At 33.7% G+C, this 18,626-nt stretch overlaps 1 protein-coding gene across 1 annotated transcript in view; it reads left to right on the forward strand.

The window, feature by feature from the left end:
* Window positions 1-18,626, forward strand: part of LOC149801701 (uncharacterized) — a 94,243-nt gene that overhangs the window by 42,435 nt on the left and 33,182 nt on the right. The window contains exon 4 of the mRNA XM_089955971.1: window positions 12,997-13,080. The gene's annotated coding sequence lies outside the window, so the exon portion shown is untranslated. The remainder of the gene's footprint in view (window positions 1-12,996; window positions 13,081-18,626) is intronic.

Consider the following 18,626-nt stretch of genomic DNA (forward strand, 5'->3'; position numbering starts at 1 on the left):
CCTGTCATAAATTACTCATTATTACACAGGAAGCTTCATAAATTTTGATGAAAATTACTTTGATTGCTTTATTATTTTACTATGTATAGTACATATCACCCTCATTTTAACTCATGAACTTGATTATAATGTGTGGATGGTGTGGATGACATTTATTCTTTTGCAAAATAATAGAATAGATCCCTATTTGATGAATATAGATAAAATTGCAAACTAAATTATTAATAAAAATTGCAAATATCTCTCATTTTATCATAACATATGATGGTTTGTGCCTGGAATTTTGGAATCCATATCATGAAATTCACAGCTTTTAATTAGACATGATATACCATATATAATTTTGTTTCAAAATGAAAATTCTCGATACACCGTCAAGTAAAAAATATATATGATGAAATATCGGTAGATGAAAATGTTGGCATTGCCCTCTCGTATCAATACTTTAAGAAATAAATACCACTTAAGTCTTCTCAAGAATAATTTGTGTTTCAGTTTTTTCTTTTAATTCAGCTTCAGGGTAGCCATCATAGATATGATATGTTTTCTAGAATTTAGACTTAAAAGTGTCAATTGACCATCAAAACCAATATAAAACATTAGCCTCATTAATTACTGGCTGTGTTTTCATCTATGACTTTGCAGATTTATCTGTCACATCGAAAAAAAATTAATTAAAAGTAGACCTGCTTTGTATTGTCATGTTAATTAGTATTTTGTATCAAATCAAAAAAAGGGAGTATTAATGTTAAAAGGTGTGCAAATTCTACCAGCATTAGTGCTGTAGTGGTCATGGTCATGTGACAGGTCAGCTCATTTCACTTGAACAAACAATGTTTTAAATAATATTCTTTAAATAATATAATTAAAGTATGAAATCAAGGAAATCAAGGAAACCATATGAATGACGTACTCATACCTGCCAGAATATGATTTGCCACAAAAAAAAACATGAGTTTTGACTCCTGCATCTCTGACATGGTTGTATTTATTTAAAAAAATGATTTTCAGTGATCCGAGTAATAAATAGAGAGAGATAGAAAACAATGATATTTGCCCATAATTTGTCTATTCAGTAAACAGTTCTACTTAATGGGCAGGGGAAACTATCACCTGGGGCACTTTTTACAGCTGATTGCAATAGAAGTGATTAAAAGGTACATTGGTCATCAATAAGCAACCACCCTTGCACAGACTACTTAACTGCCTGACAAACATTAGGGTTATGTTGTGTTAAGAATCCCTGGTTGAACAGAGACGTCTGTGGTTTCATACCAATATGGATGGAAGATTCCAACAAAGTTATTCTGCCCACAGGAATAATAAAGTAATTGGTTTTGAATAAGCAACTCGTTTTAAGGATTTAATTAAGGTCACAACAACCAGTGTAACAATTGGATTTGAACTGGAGTCATTTCAAGGACATATTTCACATTAAAGCTTACCAGTCATATTAATGTTAATAGGATATAGATGTTTCCAACATTAGGTAAAAAATTTTTAATTATTAAGGTACTTTTAATCATGGAGGACATTATTAATTTACCCAGGAGAAACAAACTCACGATGTAGATACTCAAAGGACAGTTGTTGTCACAGTATAATTGTTAATACAGCTCTCAATTGTGTCTTAAAGAGGAAGAAATATCAGAAAGGATCAGACTGTATTGATGTGGCTTAGTCACTGATCAGAAGGTTGGTAGAAAATATTATATGATTGTTTTTTTCTCACTCAGCTGGTTAAAAATGCATTGTTAAAAAAAAGCTCATTATTGCAATAGGAACTCAAAAAAAGCTCATTATTGCAATAGGAACTCAAAAAAAGCTCATTATTGCAATAGGAACTCAAAAAAAGCTCATTATTGCAATAGGAACTCAAAAAAAGCTCATTATTACAATAGGAACTCAAAAAAAGCTCATTATTGCAATAGGAACTCAAAAAAAGCTCATTATTGCAATAGGAACTCAAAAAAAGCTCATTATTACAATAGGAACTCAACAGATTTTGTTCAAATTTGCTAAATGACCTGATATAAAAAACCAACTTGTATTAATTCTATTTTTGTACTTTTGCACAACTGCTTCATTATAGCATGCCTAGAGAACTTATGAACCTGATTATAATGCAGGAACAGGTGTGTATTACATTTTGTTCTTTTAAAAAATAAACAGAAAATATTCCATAGGACACTATTTGTTGTATGACGAAAATGGCAATACAAATTGGTACAGTAATATCACTCATTTTGTTATTGTAAATGGTGATTTGTGCCTGGAAATTTGGAATCAATGTCATGAAATTTACAACTTTTAATAAGAGATCATATAATTTTAAATTTAGTAATAAAGATTATATATTCTCAAGACACTGGCAATAACAATGTACAATGAATAATTGATTGATGAAAATGTTGGTAATACCAATTAAATAATTCTTCTCAAATGAAATTCATGTTTTAGTTTTATTCTTTTAATTCACTTTCAATTCATTCATCATAAATGTGATTTATTTAAATTTATTGTCTTTCAATTCAAAAAGTGACAATCGTCCATGTGAATACTGCCAGAGCATTTCCATAAAACCTGATTAAGTGCTGACTGTGTTTTGATCTGCAACTTGCAGAAGAGTCATTGGATTTAAAAATAAATCAATTAAAAGTATACCTGCCTTATACATGTATTGTCAAGTTAATTAGTCTTTTATATTAATCAAGTAATTTGAATATTGAAAGAAAATCAAAAGGCATGCAAATCCTACCTGCATGAGAGCTAGTGGAAAGCAAGGTAACAAACAAAAGGTATGCTTATACATACTATAACACGATGTGTTACATGAAAAACATGATTTTTTTTACTTACAAACATCTGTCATGGCTTTATTTAAAAAATACTATTTGCAATAATCTTGAGAGAGAGAGCTATCTAACTTTGTTGACACCATGACAGTTGCATATAGCCAGTATAAACAGAAAACAGTCTCTCTTAATGCTTATTGAAAAAATATCACCTTAAGGCAGTTTATACGGTTGATTGCGATAGAGGTGATCAAAAGGTAAATCAATCAGAGATAAACATCTAGCCTTGCACAGAGTAACTTATTTGACCCACAATAGCTAGGGTAATATTGTCTTAAGAATCCATTAGTCTCAGTCCCAATAAAGTACAAAGTGGATCAACCCAGACATTTTGTTTTCTGTTAAATAAATCAAAAATATGCGTTGTAAAGACAATGTTTCTTTGTAGTCAGATTTTACATCACATAATATATTTTTAGTTAGAATTGTGTGGAAATGTAATTCAATTTTGAAGGCAAAATGTTGCAATGCAGCTGTGATGACTGGGAAGGATGAACCATCAGTGTGCTTGCAAAGCCCAGCAAAACTAACTTTTAACTCCTGGCTCATGGAGTTTGACTTTGTGGCACACAGCAGCAAGGGGAGTATTTAATTCCTTGCACATACTCCAAACCATATCAACATCAGTCATTCTGGAGTATTCAACCTCCATTGACTTAGTAATGTGAACAATTATTGAATCAATGCTTGAATGCAGAGTCAATCCCATAAGTAACTGTCATGTTTAAACATTCTAACTAGAGCATTCATTGTATGTTTGACACTCCGTTAAGAGTGATGCTGATGCAGAAAGACCAATTTCTATATGCTGAGAAAAAATCGACAACATCAACAACATTTTTGGAGAGGTTGAATAAATTTGCCATTCGGTCTCTGATGAGTGAGAAGATGAATGCTAATATTTGCATCACCTTCACCCCCACCCCACACAAATGAACTATTGAGGACAGCAAGACTGCATCTTGTTAAGACTGTATTCCACTCTTCAATGGAGTTTAAAGACAGAAACATGGTGTATTGCTTTTATTTAATATGTTGCATGGATGTGACTATGTGAATGTGTGCTTACATGTGTACATGTTTGTGGTGTTTCTCAGAACAAATGTCCATTTTTTTATAAAATGAATCTAGTTTTGGTCTGAATCAACAATAATACTAGAATGTATCCACATTTGTATGCAAAAATCAGTGATGTAATAGACAATGTTTCCTCTTGTGATTTATACCAAAACCTCTTGGAGTGTTTTTAATCATTTTAGAAAGGTTAGTTTTCTTGAAAATAAAGGCAATATATACAGAAAAGCAAATAACTTCATTTTCTATTTAGTCTATGTTTTTTGACACCATTGTGAGTTGTTGATGGACAGTTGTACATCTGCCTCAAACACTTGTGAGCAACAGGGTCCATAAACATTGACTTAGAATAACTAATGACATAAGATAGTGAGGGTATCTCAGTTTGTTAACATTAATTGCTTGTTGAATGGGAGTTGTTGTTAGCAATTTTTCAACAATACTGGAGAAATATTATGTTCTTTTTCATATAAATTTTTTTTAATGTTTGAAATTAAGAAGTTGAATTTCATACACTGATGACAGACTTTTACTATAAATCAAGCTGACATGCATTTCTCACAAATTCATGCTTTGAGTCAGTTTGATTTGCGTTCCTCTCAGTATCAAAGCATGTTTCGATTTTCAAGTTTCATAGCTAGAATTACATTCAGGGGCCAAACCTATCAATGTATTTGCACTGGTTAATTTCTCATTATAATGCTTTTACTATTACTGTGATGTGAGCAATTTTCATGATTTGTAATTGACTGAAGACAGTTATTCAGTTAATTAACTTTTGCCATTTCCACACCTGTTTTTATATTGGGTTCATGGATTATCCAGGTGTGTTAAAATGAGGGAGTCACATACATATAATGACGCACTATCTAGTGCAGTGTCTGATTAGCTGAGCTTTTTACCACCCTAGAAGCTATATTTTTGCCACCCTAGAGACTATATTTTTATGTAAATAGATTTCTTCCTTTTATCATACTTAATATCCAAGCTTATTTGCCAAATTATCCGATAAGTTTATGATAAATATACGTGCATATCATTGAAGTGGTATGGTGTCTGATTGGCTAAGATTGTTTTGTTGCTACCCTTTTCAAAGTGAATGCTGTATCAAATGATGTCTTACTGTCCAGTGTGCAAAGCTATTCATCTTATTAGTTGATAATGTCTCAACTGAAATCTGTCTGTCTATCCAAGAGGCATCAGCGCTGAGGTAGGCCATTTTTATCTGACATCAATGCATGTTGAGTCCCATGACTTGCTATGTAAATATTTTATGAGAATTACTGCAGCCATCAGTGAAAGTCAAGATCACTGGGACCGGTATATCGTGGTTTGCATTCTGACCATGACACCAGTATTAGTACCATATATACTTGCCTATAAGTTGAGACCAACTGCAAACTGCACAGAGCCAGATCTGCCAGCTCATAATGCACTGGCAGATCTGGGTCTGTGCTGTTTGTTAGGAGTAGTCAGTAGAACAAATACTATAGACCATGAACTGCAGGTGCATTATGCTATGGCAGATCAGGATCTTTGTTGTTTGCAGTTTGCCTTGGCTTGTAAGTGAATATATCTTGTATTCTTATTGATGTAGGGGGTAGCCATGAATCTCTTTAATACTTGTATCCTGAGAAGAGATGAATGCAATTTGTAAATAGTGTTGTGCATTTAAATGTCATTCTAACCTATATATAATGAACTATGATTTGTCAATTGTTGGTATTAAGAAAGTATTGATTTATTTTCAGATAGAAACTTTTTTTCTCTCTCCTGTTTTAGCAAAATTGGAATGATAAAGCTAATGCTCCATCTCTTCCAGGACAGAAGATACTGCAGTGCTTTTTTCACTTTTTTTTTCTTTTTAATTTCAGCTTTTTATAACTCACTATCATTGTTAATGATCAGTAAATTTCAGAGGATAGGAAATTTCTAATTAGTCTCAGGTGGATAATAAGCCATCTTTGTCAGTAAATAATAGATCCAGACTCCCTGCAACTGTAATTGTCAATACTTCAATTTCCTAAATTTTTGTTTCACTGCACTTATTGTTATCTAATTTCAGTTTTAGCTAACTTCCTACACATAGTTATACTTAGCTGGCAATTGTAATGATAGAGCAGTAGTATCAGGAATAAATCGTTATAATACAATAGTACTGGGGATATTGTAATGATACCATAATAGTATCATAAAGATACAGTGATAGTATTGGGGATATCATAATGATACAGTGATAGTACTGGGGATATCATAAAGATACAGTGATAGTATTGGGAATATAATGTTACAGTAATAGTATCAGGGAAATCATAATGATACAGTAATAGTATGGAGAAAATCATAATGATACAGTAATAGTATGGGGATAATCATAGAGATACATTGATAGCATTGGGGATGTCATAATGATACAGTGATAGCATGGGGAATATCATAATGATACAATGGAGGTTTATTGTTATTATAAATTTCTTTGCATGATGATATTATAAGATTTTAAAAGTGATAATTTGACTCCAATTACTTTAATGGCATTTAGTTTCCATGTAAATGGAGCTGTACATGCCATGACTGGTGACGAGAAGACTCACACTGAATCTCTGCCAAAGCATCATTGAAAAGCAAATCTGGAAACATTGCAAAACTCTCAATCATTGATTTCCTGCTGACAACAGATTATATTTGAGAGTATTGATGATCGCTGATCTCCTGCTGTCCATAGAATAGATCTGGTAGTACTAATGATCACTGATATCCTGCTGACGACAGAATATATTTGGGAGTACTGATGATCACTGATATCCTGCTGACCATAAAATAGATCTGGGAGTACTGATGATCACTGATATCCTGCTGACTATAGAATAGATCTGGGAGTACTAATGATCATTGATCTCCTGCTTACCATAAAATAGATCTGGGAGTCCTGATGATCACTGATCTCCTGCTGACCAAAGAATAGGTCTGGGAGTACTGATGATTACTGATCTCCTGCTGACCATAGAATAGATCTGGGAGTACTGATGATGCATATTGACTGCTTTTGGATGGATTTTATAGGTTGCAAGAAAAATTAAAACACTGTTCCATTGCAGATATACAGTTATATACAAGTTAGAATACACAATTCTGTGGAAATGACATGGTAAAAATCTCCATATTGCTTTGAATGCAGCCATATAAAAATGACTATCACACAGGTGGCAATTATGGCAGAGACTTACTGTTCCTGCACACCAAAAAATTAAATCAAAAAGTAGTGACCATATAAATGATATGGGAAAATTAAATCAGTAAAAACATGTCATAATCGCATATGAATGGCAGATGCCAAAACCACTGAAGTCAGTAAAAGAATATGCCAGTAGTCCACAGTAATTTAAATAGCATATAAACAGTAAATAGTATCAGATTGTGTGCCATTGAGTGCATGTGTTCTATTAGTGTCATCTCATCACAAATAACACATACAGCAGTAAATGGTATACAATTGTGAGTCACTGAATGTGCATGTTCTATTACTGTCCTCACAAATAATAGTGAAAGTATTTTTTTCTATATTTAATTTGTATTGTGTGTTGGCTTTTGTCCATGATTATATGCTATCTATATTTAATTTGTATTATGTGACTGACTTTTGTCCATAACTGAGGGTAGGAATTTGAGCCTACCAGTCTAATGTTTCTTATAAGTAACATATTACAAAGATAGTATTTGTCTATGATTGTAGATTATATATTAAGATAATTATTAATTTTAGGTAAACATGTTTACTTGATTTTGATTTCAAGATGCAACATTATTCTTTCCTTATAAGATTCTAGAAATTAATTTTTTTACAGTTTGATGGATATTTCCATTAAGATGACCATCATTATTATCCTGGTCCTCTTATTGAAACTCAGATATTTATATAATGATTGTTTATATTAGAATTACTAATTCTAATCTTAACATCTGAAGTGGAATCAGTCTTTTAGTTGTTTCAAATAATATTTGAGAGGTTTTATTTATATTTAAATTATTCATTGGAATTACCAAGCGCTCATTAATACTTTTGGACTTAATCACTATTTTTTGGAATTATTGTGATTTCATTAGGAGAGATTTTGAATTATATAGTTGTGATACATCAAGACTGGTAGCACATAAACACTATTCCATGCTATTGGTACATCAGCACATTCAAAATTCAAATTCATTTTAATGCCACTAGAATTCATTTGGAATATTCTATAATTTTGGACTTGTGATAGAACTTTTAGGACTTTTTGGTATTTAATTGACAGTAATGTAGGTTCTTTTAAAATTGACACTTGTATTATAGGGAAATAAATTATTTGTTGAATTTTACAAAACATGATGGATTTCACTCTTTTGTGTTACATGAGTAATTATAAAGTTTATTTGTGTGTCCTTGTGAAAATCACTTTACTCGAATTGCCTTGGTACTAAATTTAGCAAATAACCTACTTGTGTTGCTGTGCCTTCAAAAAATCTTCATACTAAAACAGGAATACCTAGAATGCATATTAGCAATGTCTGTAGCCTGATATCCATTGCAGGTCCATTTTGTGCCCCTCCCCAATATTCATGAAAGTAGATGATGAGTGCAAGGTGATGTAAAAATGGATCACAACACAATAATCTCCTGGTTAATCCCAGATTAAACAGATTGCACATCACTGTTATGCAAAAACTTATTCAGTTAAAATGAAAGTGAAAAATGTATCATCAGCTTGGACTCCCCAGATTCACAATTGAATTACCTCAAATAAAACACCCCACAACCAATGACATATACTAGTTCAGTTGACAGCAAACATTTGACCATATTATATAGTGTGAAGTGTTGTATACTTGTAGAATATGAATTAAAGAAATCTATAATAGTTTGTGACAAATGATGCCAAAGTATGAAACAGAACTAGATAAAAACTTACACATATAAATACTTAACATATGAAATAAACTCAGGTAGACAGTATTGAATGATCAATTGGGCACAAATGGAGTAGACCCTCATGTGACATTAATTTGTAAGTAAGAATGGATAGGGCATTTGACCCCATGAACTCCCAAATTACTGACAATAAATATAGAGAAAATGCCAGGGACTGAAGGGCATGATTGGCCAGGGCATGTGATGTCATGAGTCCCATAGTGCCAAGAAGTAATGAAGGGAAAATATGCCATTCTAACTAATGGTCCAAATATTCTTAATAGTATGAGACATGATACTGTAGTCCTAAAGTTTTACTTAGGTGGTGGAAGTTGCATGTTACAGTGTAGAGTGTCTGATATAGCATTTAAAGCATCAGAATTCCATTGATTAAGAAAGCAATCTTGGAGTCAGAAAGACCCTCTAGCATCAGACTTCAATTTACCAAGAAAGCAATCTAGGAGTCAGAAATTCTTCTGGCATCAGACCTCCATTGACCATGAAACCAATCAAGGAGTCAGAGAGACCTCTATCATCAGACTTCCATCAACCAAGAAAGCAATCTAGGAGTTAGAAAGACCTACAGCTTCAGACATTCATTTATCAAACAAACAATCTAGGAGTCAAAACAATCTAGAGCTACAGACTTCCATTGACCAAAAAAGCAATATAGGAGTCAGAGAGACCTCTATCATCAGACTTCTACTGACCAGAAAAGCAATATAGGAGTCAGAAAGACCTATAGCTTCAGACTTCCATTAACCATGAAAGCAATCTATGAGTCAGAGAGACCTCTATCATCAGACTTCCATTGACCAGAAAAGCAATATAGGAATCAGAAAGACCTCTAGCGTCATCAGCAGCAGCAGCCCCATTCCAGTTTCTTTTATGGGTGTGTGTCCAAATTACTGAAATTTAAAGCATGGCATAGTTCAGGTACAGCCTGTGACTGAGTGATAGGCTGTAACATGGATGTAACTAGTAAGTGACCCTCCCCCTCATGCAAAAAGGGACAAAGGACCATTAAAGGCCACATTTCTGCACCATCATGGGATGCTTGGATTGTGGGTTGGAAAGGTTGACCTTATGTGAATTTGCCAAGAAGTTTATGTGTTGTAGGCCTCTGTGGCTACCATGCAGAAAATCAGTTTCCATCTCCTTCATTGGAACAGCTGAGCCTATATAACTTTATACTAAATATTTTGGATATGTTCTACCATGCATGTCACCCCAGAGTGGTTCCATAGCATTGGTGTGGCTTCCTTAGCAAGTTGATTGAAAAACTGTTTTTAAGTCCTTCTCCAGAATGTCAGAGCCAATTAGGACCAGTTTTGGTATGAACAATTCTTAAAAAAATGCTCTACCAAACGTTATTCCTGGCTGGCTCCCACCATCAATGATATGGCTTCCATTGCAACCATGTATAAAATCTGTTTTCAGCTTTCTTCTCAAGCAAGCTGTCTCCAGCATGGATCAGTCAATTTTCATCAAGCTTGGTAGGAATGTTGCTTAGAATATGATATGCCAGAATTGTGGTAGAGATGGCTCCCCTTAAGCAGTGTCATGGCTTCCACAACAACCAGATGAATAACCTACAAATGACACTTCTCACCCATCAATAATTGATTCATCCCACATCAAGCACTGCTATTGTTGCTAATACATAAAGAAAACTAGTGCAGAATGACTTTCTATTAAGAACTGCTTTGAGACCAGATGTGATAGAAAGAGTCCTAGCTTGAATAATTTCATAGTTGTACAAAATATGCTGAGTCCTAGCTTGAATAATTTCACAGTTGTACAAAATATGCTGACACAACATCTAGTCTTGCTGCACACAAGATGTCAAATACCAACAATTTCTGCCAAATGGCTGTAAATTATTTTCATGTTGGTGCCTTTCAACACATGATGCTTGCTTCTTTACAGCTACATTTGCATTTGAGATTAGTGTATGTCAGGTGAGTGTTATAAAGCCCACTTGGTTCTCTTCTTATTGGTTTTTTAAGAATTCATAAGAGTTCTCATATGTATATTATTCTCTATTAAACTTCTATGTATTAGCAAAGGGGCCCCCAAATGACCAAGTGGTCTAAGGGTCCCCCAAATAACCAAGGGGTCTAAGGGACCCCAAAATGACCAATTGGTTTAAGGGGTCCACAAATGACAAAGTAATCTAAGGGGCCCTGGGTGACCAAGTGGTCTATTGGGTCCTGGATGGCCAAGTGGTCTAAGGCATACACCTATACTGATCACTGACATCTCACCTCTGTCTATGTTCAAGTCTTGGGTTCAGCCAGCATTGTTATGAAAGAAAGCTTGCCAGTAGCTTTCCATGTGTTAATAGCTCTTCCCAGGATTTTACTTTGGTTCTTCCTGCACCAAATATACTGGCCACCATGCTAAGTCTGTCATATGCTGAAAATGGAGATAAACCCATAACAATAAGAACAACATCATACTATCAGCTTCAGACCAATCTTCTGCATCCATTTTTCATGCTGACTACTGGGTACTCAGTCTAATTACTAACAAGCCATTTCAAAATTATCTGTGCTGAAAGTTTGCTCATGTATGAAGTTTTACATACACCAGTGGCACCCATGTTCTTAAATCGATTGACACTCAAGTTAGATGTTTTACATACACCAATATTATACTTGCCCTAAAATCGATTTAATTAAATATTTTACACACAAAAATTGCCCATGCTCTTAACTCTCTTTACACATGAGTTGAATGTTTTACACACACCAAAACTGCCATGTCGTTAATTCTTTTTACACTTGAGTTATCTGTTTTACTTACACCAAAATTGTCCATGTTATTAACTCTATCTGAACTTGAGTTATATGTTTTGCATACACCACTTTTGCCCATGCCCTTTGATTGATTTACATAAACCACTAATGCCCATGCCCTTTGATTGATTTACATACACCACTCTATATTGCCCATGCCCTTTGATTGATTTACATACACCACTATATATTGCCCATGCTCTTTGATTGATTTACATACACCAATATTGCCCATGCCCTTTGATTGATTTACATACACCGCTATTGCCCATGTCCTTTGATTGCCCATGCCCTTTGATTGATTTACATACACCACTATTGCCCATGCCCTTTGATTGATTTACATACACCAGTATTACCCATGCCCTTTGATTGATTTACATACACCACTATTGCCCATACCCTTTGATTGATTTACATACACCACTATTGCCTATGCCCTTTGATTGATTTACATACACCACTATATATTGCCCATGCCCTTTGATTGATTTACATACACCACTATTGCCCATGCCCTTTGATTGATTTACATACACCAATATTACCCATGCCCTTTGATTGATTTACATACACCAATAACAACATATTCTTAAATTTGTTTACAAACATCAGTGCACCATGCCCTTAAATCTTTATACAGAAATTAATATTGTCTATGCCAGTAAATCTATTGACATTAGAGTTACACATATTTGTTTTCTGGGATTTAAGAATACAGGTATTGTTGATGATGTTATCAAATTTGATATTACCTGCTATGTAGATATCATTTCATTATATCAGTCATTACCCTCTTTAAAATAACTACCAAGAAAATATCTCTTAACCACAAAAGGCATTGTCGCTACATCTTTTTTTCAGAGTTAATGCCATTCCTACATCATTTACATTGTCATCAGTTATTGCGTAGAGTCACTGCTGATCAATAGATCAGTGGCATGTGAGGGGAGAATATAAAATAAGTGTAAAACAGATTAATTGGGTATGCCATGGCAACCATGTCTGGAAAAAATTTAAATCACTCTTGAATGAGGAAATTTAATATTTTCCACTTGTCAAGTTTAGAAGAACATGGATTATGAGCCATAATATATATGGATTATATATTATGGTGATTTTCATGATAGGATTCAAGTTTGTAATTTGCTCCCAATTTATGATATATAAATGGATATTGCTAAAAGAGTAAGTATGCAGGTAAAATTGTATGCCCTTTATAGTTGACACTAACATCTGATGTTGCTATAAAATTACAGGCAAATAGCATTGGTGAAGTGTGACTTGATGTTGATGTATATAAGTCTCCATTCACTTTCAGCATTTTATTAGAGCAACACTAACGTTACGTATGGGGAAGCTAGTCCAAGTTCTTTTCATGGATTGGAATGTGTCTTGATTTAAAGTAAGTAAATCATTCTATTATTCCAGTTGATTTAGTTATTACACTGTTTTGTACCTTTGCTGTAGTTAGTATATGTACCATTGTTAAAATGTAATTTGACATATAGACTCATGAATATTTGATTCACTTGTCAACAGTTCGATGGAGTTGAATTTGTACTGTATTCAGGAAGCTAGAATAAACTCTTTTTGATGGTTTGGATTTTACCTTGGCTCAAATGTGAGTATCATACAGCAGTTTTGATTCGATATTGTTTTCAGTTCACTTTAAACTTCTAATACAGGAATGAAATGCTAACCAATCAAATGATTACTTACAGTAGATATGAAATATTGATAAATGTACAGTTATAATAATTACTTGTTATTATAATGGGAAAATATAAATATATTGTACAATGTCATACGCTTGGTGTGAACAGCATAATGTTTTGATTCTTTGATTTGTTTATAGAATTACACAGAAAGACAAAGAGTTTTAAGTGTTAAATTGTGGTAGATATCAACTAAGGATGTATTTGTCCAATAATAAAGGAAGCATGATTACACTAAATATCACAGACACAATGGAGATCAGAAAGGCATTAACACGAGTTCACGTTTTGGTGACCACTATACTTTCATGTCCACTTCATAAGAGTAGTCTGTAAGTTTAAGCATTGCATTTTGTGTTTGAGAGAGTTACTGTAAGCCACAATATGTTCAAAATTACATTTTTCACTTTCATCATTTTAGAAAGTTTTCATTTAGTTTTGGTGAATTGTTAAAAATCAACAGAGCATGTCTGGTGTACTCTTTTGGCAAGTAACATATAAATATACGCGTATAAGTCGAGTCCAACTGCAAACTGTACAGACCCAGATCTGCAATAACAAAATGAGCTTGCAGATCTGGGTCGATGCAATTTGTTAGTAGCAATCAGTCAAACAAGTAATGTAGATCATAATCTGCCAGCATGTTGTGTGATAGCAGATCATGGTGTATGTTGTTTGCAGCTATACTTGACTTACAAGAGAGTATATATGGTAGATGTTGATTTTAAGTCCAGCTCTCAGATCTTGACAAATTTACTAGGCAGTCCTCATGGTCTTCCAGTAGGAGACGTATGGTAACCTGGGATTTTATTCTTTTATGCCTTATTAACATTGGAAAATGAACTGTTGTCAGATCTATTTAAGTTGTAAAGCACACTTCATTAGTTACATTTAGCACAGCTATATATTTCTAGCTAATCTATTTGAAAGTGATGGTGGGGTGGGGTGGCAGATTTGGAAAGAGCTGAGAGTGTTCAAGTGTGTATGTGACGTGTGCTGATGGTTTGTTATAGCTATGATTTATGTGTCTGTGTGTGTGTGTGTAGAAAAGAGAGAGAGAGAGAGTATTTCATCAACTCACTCAAACTTCCTTTATAAATAAAGACAACATTATTATCATTATCATTACACTTATTGCAGGAATTTCTAAATTAAAGCTAATGGTCATGAGATGGATTCATGATGCCATAAGAAATAATTTTATGTTTTTCTGCCTACAATTTTTTGGGATTATCATTCTCAGAACAATTTACAGAGAAGTATTAAATAGTGTTTATACAATAAGACAACTCTGTATAATTAACTCATAATATGTATATTTAGCTTCTAGAACTTTGATAATGTCTGTAACATTTTTTACATTGATAATATCATTTAAATATAGATAATTTCATAATTTTATGTGGTCTAACTTAAATGTGGTAAAGTAACTAGTGACTTAAATCAAGAATTATGAGTACAGTATTTCTCTCATCACAGACGTATAGGGCCTACCATGTAATTTCTTTATCTTTTGTGTGTGCAAAAGTGGAGATTGACGTGTCACTGAAAAATGTATGTTAATAAGACTTTACCACAATTTTGGAAAAGTTGTGGGCGGTATATCATTAAGTATGTGAGTCTGTGATAAAACCTGTGGACAAGCCTAATCATCGTATATATTCACTTATAAGTCAAATCCAACAGCAAACAATGTAGATCCTCATCTGTTGTCACATGATACGCTGGCAGGTCAGGATCTATTATGTTTGTACTACTAATTACTCCTAACAAACGAAAATGGTAGATCTGGGTCTGTACAGTTTTCAGACTTTACTTACAAGAGAATATATATGGTAGCTGGTCAACAATTAAGGAGTGGACTTATCATGAGACTGATTATCCTTTTGAAATATTTTCCAAACTTTTGAACAAATTGGGAAATACTAATCATAAAGCCTGGGCTTGTCATTGGATAAATAAAGTTGTAGAGGAGATAGAGGCTAATATGTTACTGGGCTTTATTAAGGCAAAATCACCACACAGATTTTTCATTATCACCTAGAATTCATAGACAGGGCAAATAGATCTAGTCCATAACACCTCTGACTTTTTGTCCGCCCATTTTTTTTAATGCACAAGTTTTACAGCTTATGATGTTTTGGAACAACATTTTGAGACAGAGATTTAAAACCTTTTGGATACCTGGAGTGTATCCTATTAGAGCTGGGCAGCAAGCTGTAAGAATTCAGATCCTTTGCTAGTGGATGGAATTTACAATTGGGAATAAAAAATATGTGTTTTACAGTCAGCTGACAATCCGTTTTTGTTGCCAACCCTAGCATCGCCCCCCACCCCAGATTTAAAAATTAAAAAATTAAAAAAGTTTTAAAAAATTCCCCAAATTGATTTTGTGCATCTAACTGAGCCAGTTTTGACCAGTACTTGAAGCAGCTTAGACATTATATATACTAATCATTATAATATATATAATGTTTAAAAGAAAAAAATTACCTACCTACCTAGCTTAATTTTAAAACCAGTGCAATAGGAAACATGCATATATTTTTTTTGGGCCTTGGTGGAAAATGGTTGGATGAATAACTGAGTTGTGATGAAGGAAAATTTAGAATGGTCATGTGACTTGTTACTAGAGTTGCTCAAGTTTAGCACATATCTAGAATGTAGACCCAGATCAGTTGTTGTAAAATGTATCAGTTGATCAGGATCTTAGTTAATTTTCTCCTTCAAGTTTTATTTCCAAAATAGGACCAGCCTAATAAATTTGTAGATGAAAAATAATTTTGTGGAAATTATTTTTATTCTATCTGGTTTAGGTCAGTCTCAGTAATCTCAGATTTGTAGATTCCAAATGTATGTGTGTGTGTGTGGTTAGCCCAAAACATTGGGAAACAGTTTTGAATTTGCACCATTATAAATTTTTGTGTCCATATATATATATAGTGATGAGCTCTACTGAAAGACCCTCTATCTTCAGAAACCACTTTTGTTGGCAGAAAGGGGGATCTTTCCTCAAGACAGGTTTTTATTGTATTAGAAATGTTTGATCTACTAAAGCACCGAGGGAAAAAAAATAAGAAAACCATTATTTCATGTTTCTTTCTAGATTTTGAAAGTATAAAAGAATAAAATAATATAAAGAAATTCAAAAAAATTATATATAAACAGCACCATCTTATGTAACTATAAGCACACTCTAATTCAGTCTCGCTAGGTGATAAGCATTAAGAGGTTAGTGTTAGGACTGGTCAGCCTGATGTCAGGATAATGTGACTGGGTGGGACATTATGCAACATGTCTGTGGAATGATGACCCAGTGCTAGACATCACTATAAATTGCCACACTGTAGACATCATAGCAATATGACTGAAAATTTGTTAAAAGCTACATTATAAATCCAAATCACACACGTACATTCTAATTCCAATCACGTTTGTTGAAGTGTAATGTATAGTCACAGGTACTGTTATCAAAGTGTAAATGGACATGTGAGAGCTAAAATACCATATATACTCACTTATAAAACGACTCCAACTACAAACTACACAGACCCAGATCAGCTGTCACATAAAGTGCAGCAGATCTGGGTCTGTGCAGTTTGATGGGAGTAATCTGAAGAACAAGCAACATAGACCCTGATCTGCATTGGCATTATGCTATGGCAGATCAGGATTTTTGCTTTTTTCAGGTTGAGTCGACTTATCAGTGAAATACACACAGTACCCTTCATACAGGGGATGAAGTACAAAACAAATTTGAGATGAAAGTTTATGTTTCTGTGAATGTATTAAACCAGTATATGCAAATCCCTTGTTTTCTGTGATGATAGGAGGGGTTCATTATTGCAAAGTATGAAACTGGACTGCAGAAATCCTTAGTTGTAGACTTGATACTATCAAGAGAGAATTATAGATAGTTTTCATATGATGTCATATGCTTTCATGATTGCTTCCTTTAACACTCCTGTCAGACATGATTTTGGTTATCTCCACATCCCCTTAGCAAATGTATTAGAGATTTTCAGTCCATGAAAATTAAATGATTTTACATAGTTTTATGTGCTTTTGATAAATGGCCTACCTTAAAACTTCAGTATATACTATTTAACTTTCTTTCATTGAAAACACTTATGTAAACCACTCACTTAGCTTCTCTGTGGTCCTGGGTTCAATGCATGTTGCAAGCAGATTCAAAGGTACTGTATTTACCCATGTATAACAGAAACATCTAAATACAGTATAGACATAGATCTGACTTGTAAAAATAAGCCATCAAATCAAGGTCTATACTTTCATCTTGAAATCATTAGCAGAAAATAAAGAGTTGACATAGATCTGTCAGCATATTCTAAGATGGCAGATACTTGGACTCAAAGCTATGTGTAATTGAAGCACATTAGAGGTGAGCAAATATTGGTGATTGTGGTCAATCCAGATGTTTTTATTGTTGTTGCAAACTCTGTTTGCTCTACCTGAAGATTTATTATTGTATGACTCTTTATTTCATATGCCTGGAGATTTAGTGTATTATTTATTATTTATTTCATCCATCCATCAGTTATACATTTGTCTCTGGGGCATAACTCTAAATCAGGTCAAAATATGTCTATGAAATTTGGAACAGATAATAGTCTAGTAGTCCAAATGTATATGACAAATGGTACAGATATTAGACTAGTGGTCCAGGTGTGCTAGTGGTCCAAATTTCTATTAAACATGGTATAGATATTAGACTAGTGGTCCAGGTGTGCTAGTGGTCAAAATTTTTTGTGAAACATGGTACAGATATTAGACTAGTGGTCCAGGTGTGCTAGTGGTCCAGATGTCTATGAAACATGGTACAGATATTAGACTAGTGGTCCAGGTGTGCTAGTGGTCCAGATGTATATGAAACATGGTACAGATATTAGACTAGTGGTCCAGGTGTGCTAGTGGTCCAAATGTCTATGAAACATGGTACAGATATTAGACTAGTGGTCCAGGTGTGCTTTTTGCAGATCTACAGTTCTTCAGTTCATTATTTTCGAAGTTTTCATCCATTTAACCATTTATCCATCCATCCATTATTCACACCTTATTTCCATAGCAGAACTCCAAAATCACTGAAGAAATCCTATGAAGCTGAATACACTTATTAGACTAGTGGTCTGTATATGGCCTGTATAAGGAAATTCTTAAATTTTCAATATTTATTACATTTTTGTCCATCCATCCAACCATAAACATACTGCAC

Source organism: Sinohyriopsis cumingii, chromosome 4 (genome assembly GCF_028554795.1).
Source record: "Sinohyriopsis cumingii isolate HCF-2022 chromosome 4, ASM2855479v2, whole genome shotgun sequence".
NCBI lineage: Eukaryota > Metazoa > Mollusca > Bivalvia > Unionida > Unionidae > Sinohyriopsis > Sinohyriopsis cumingii.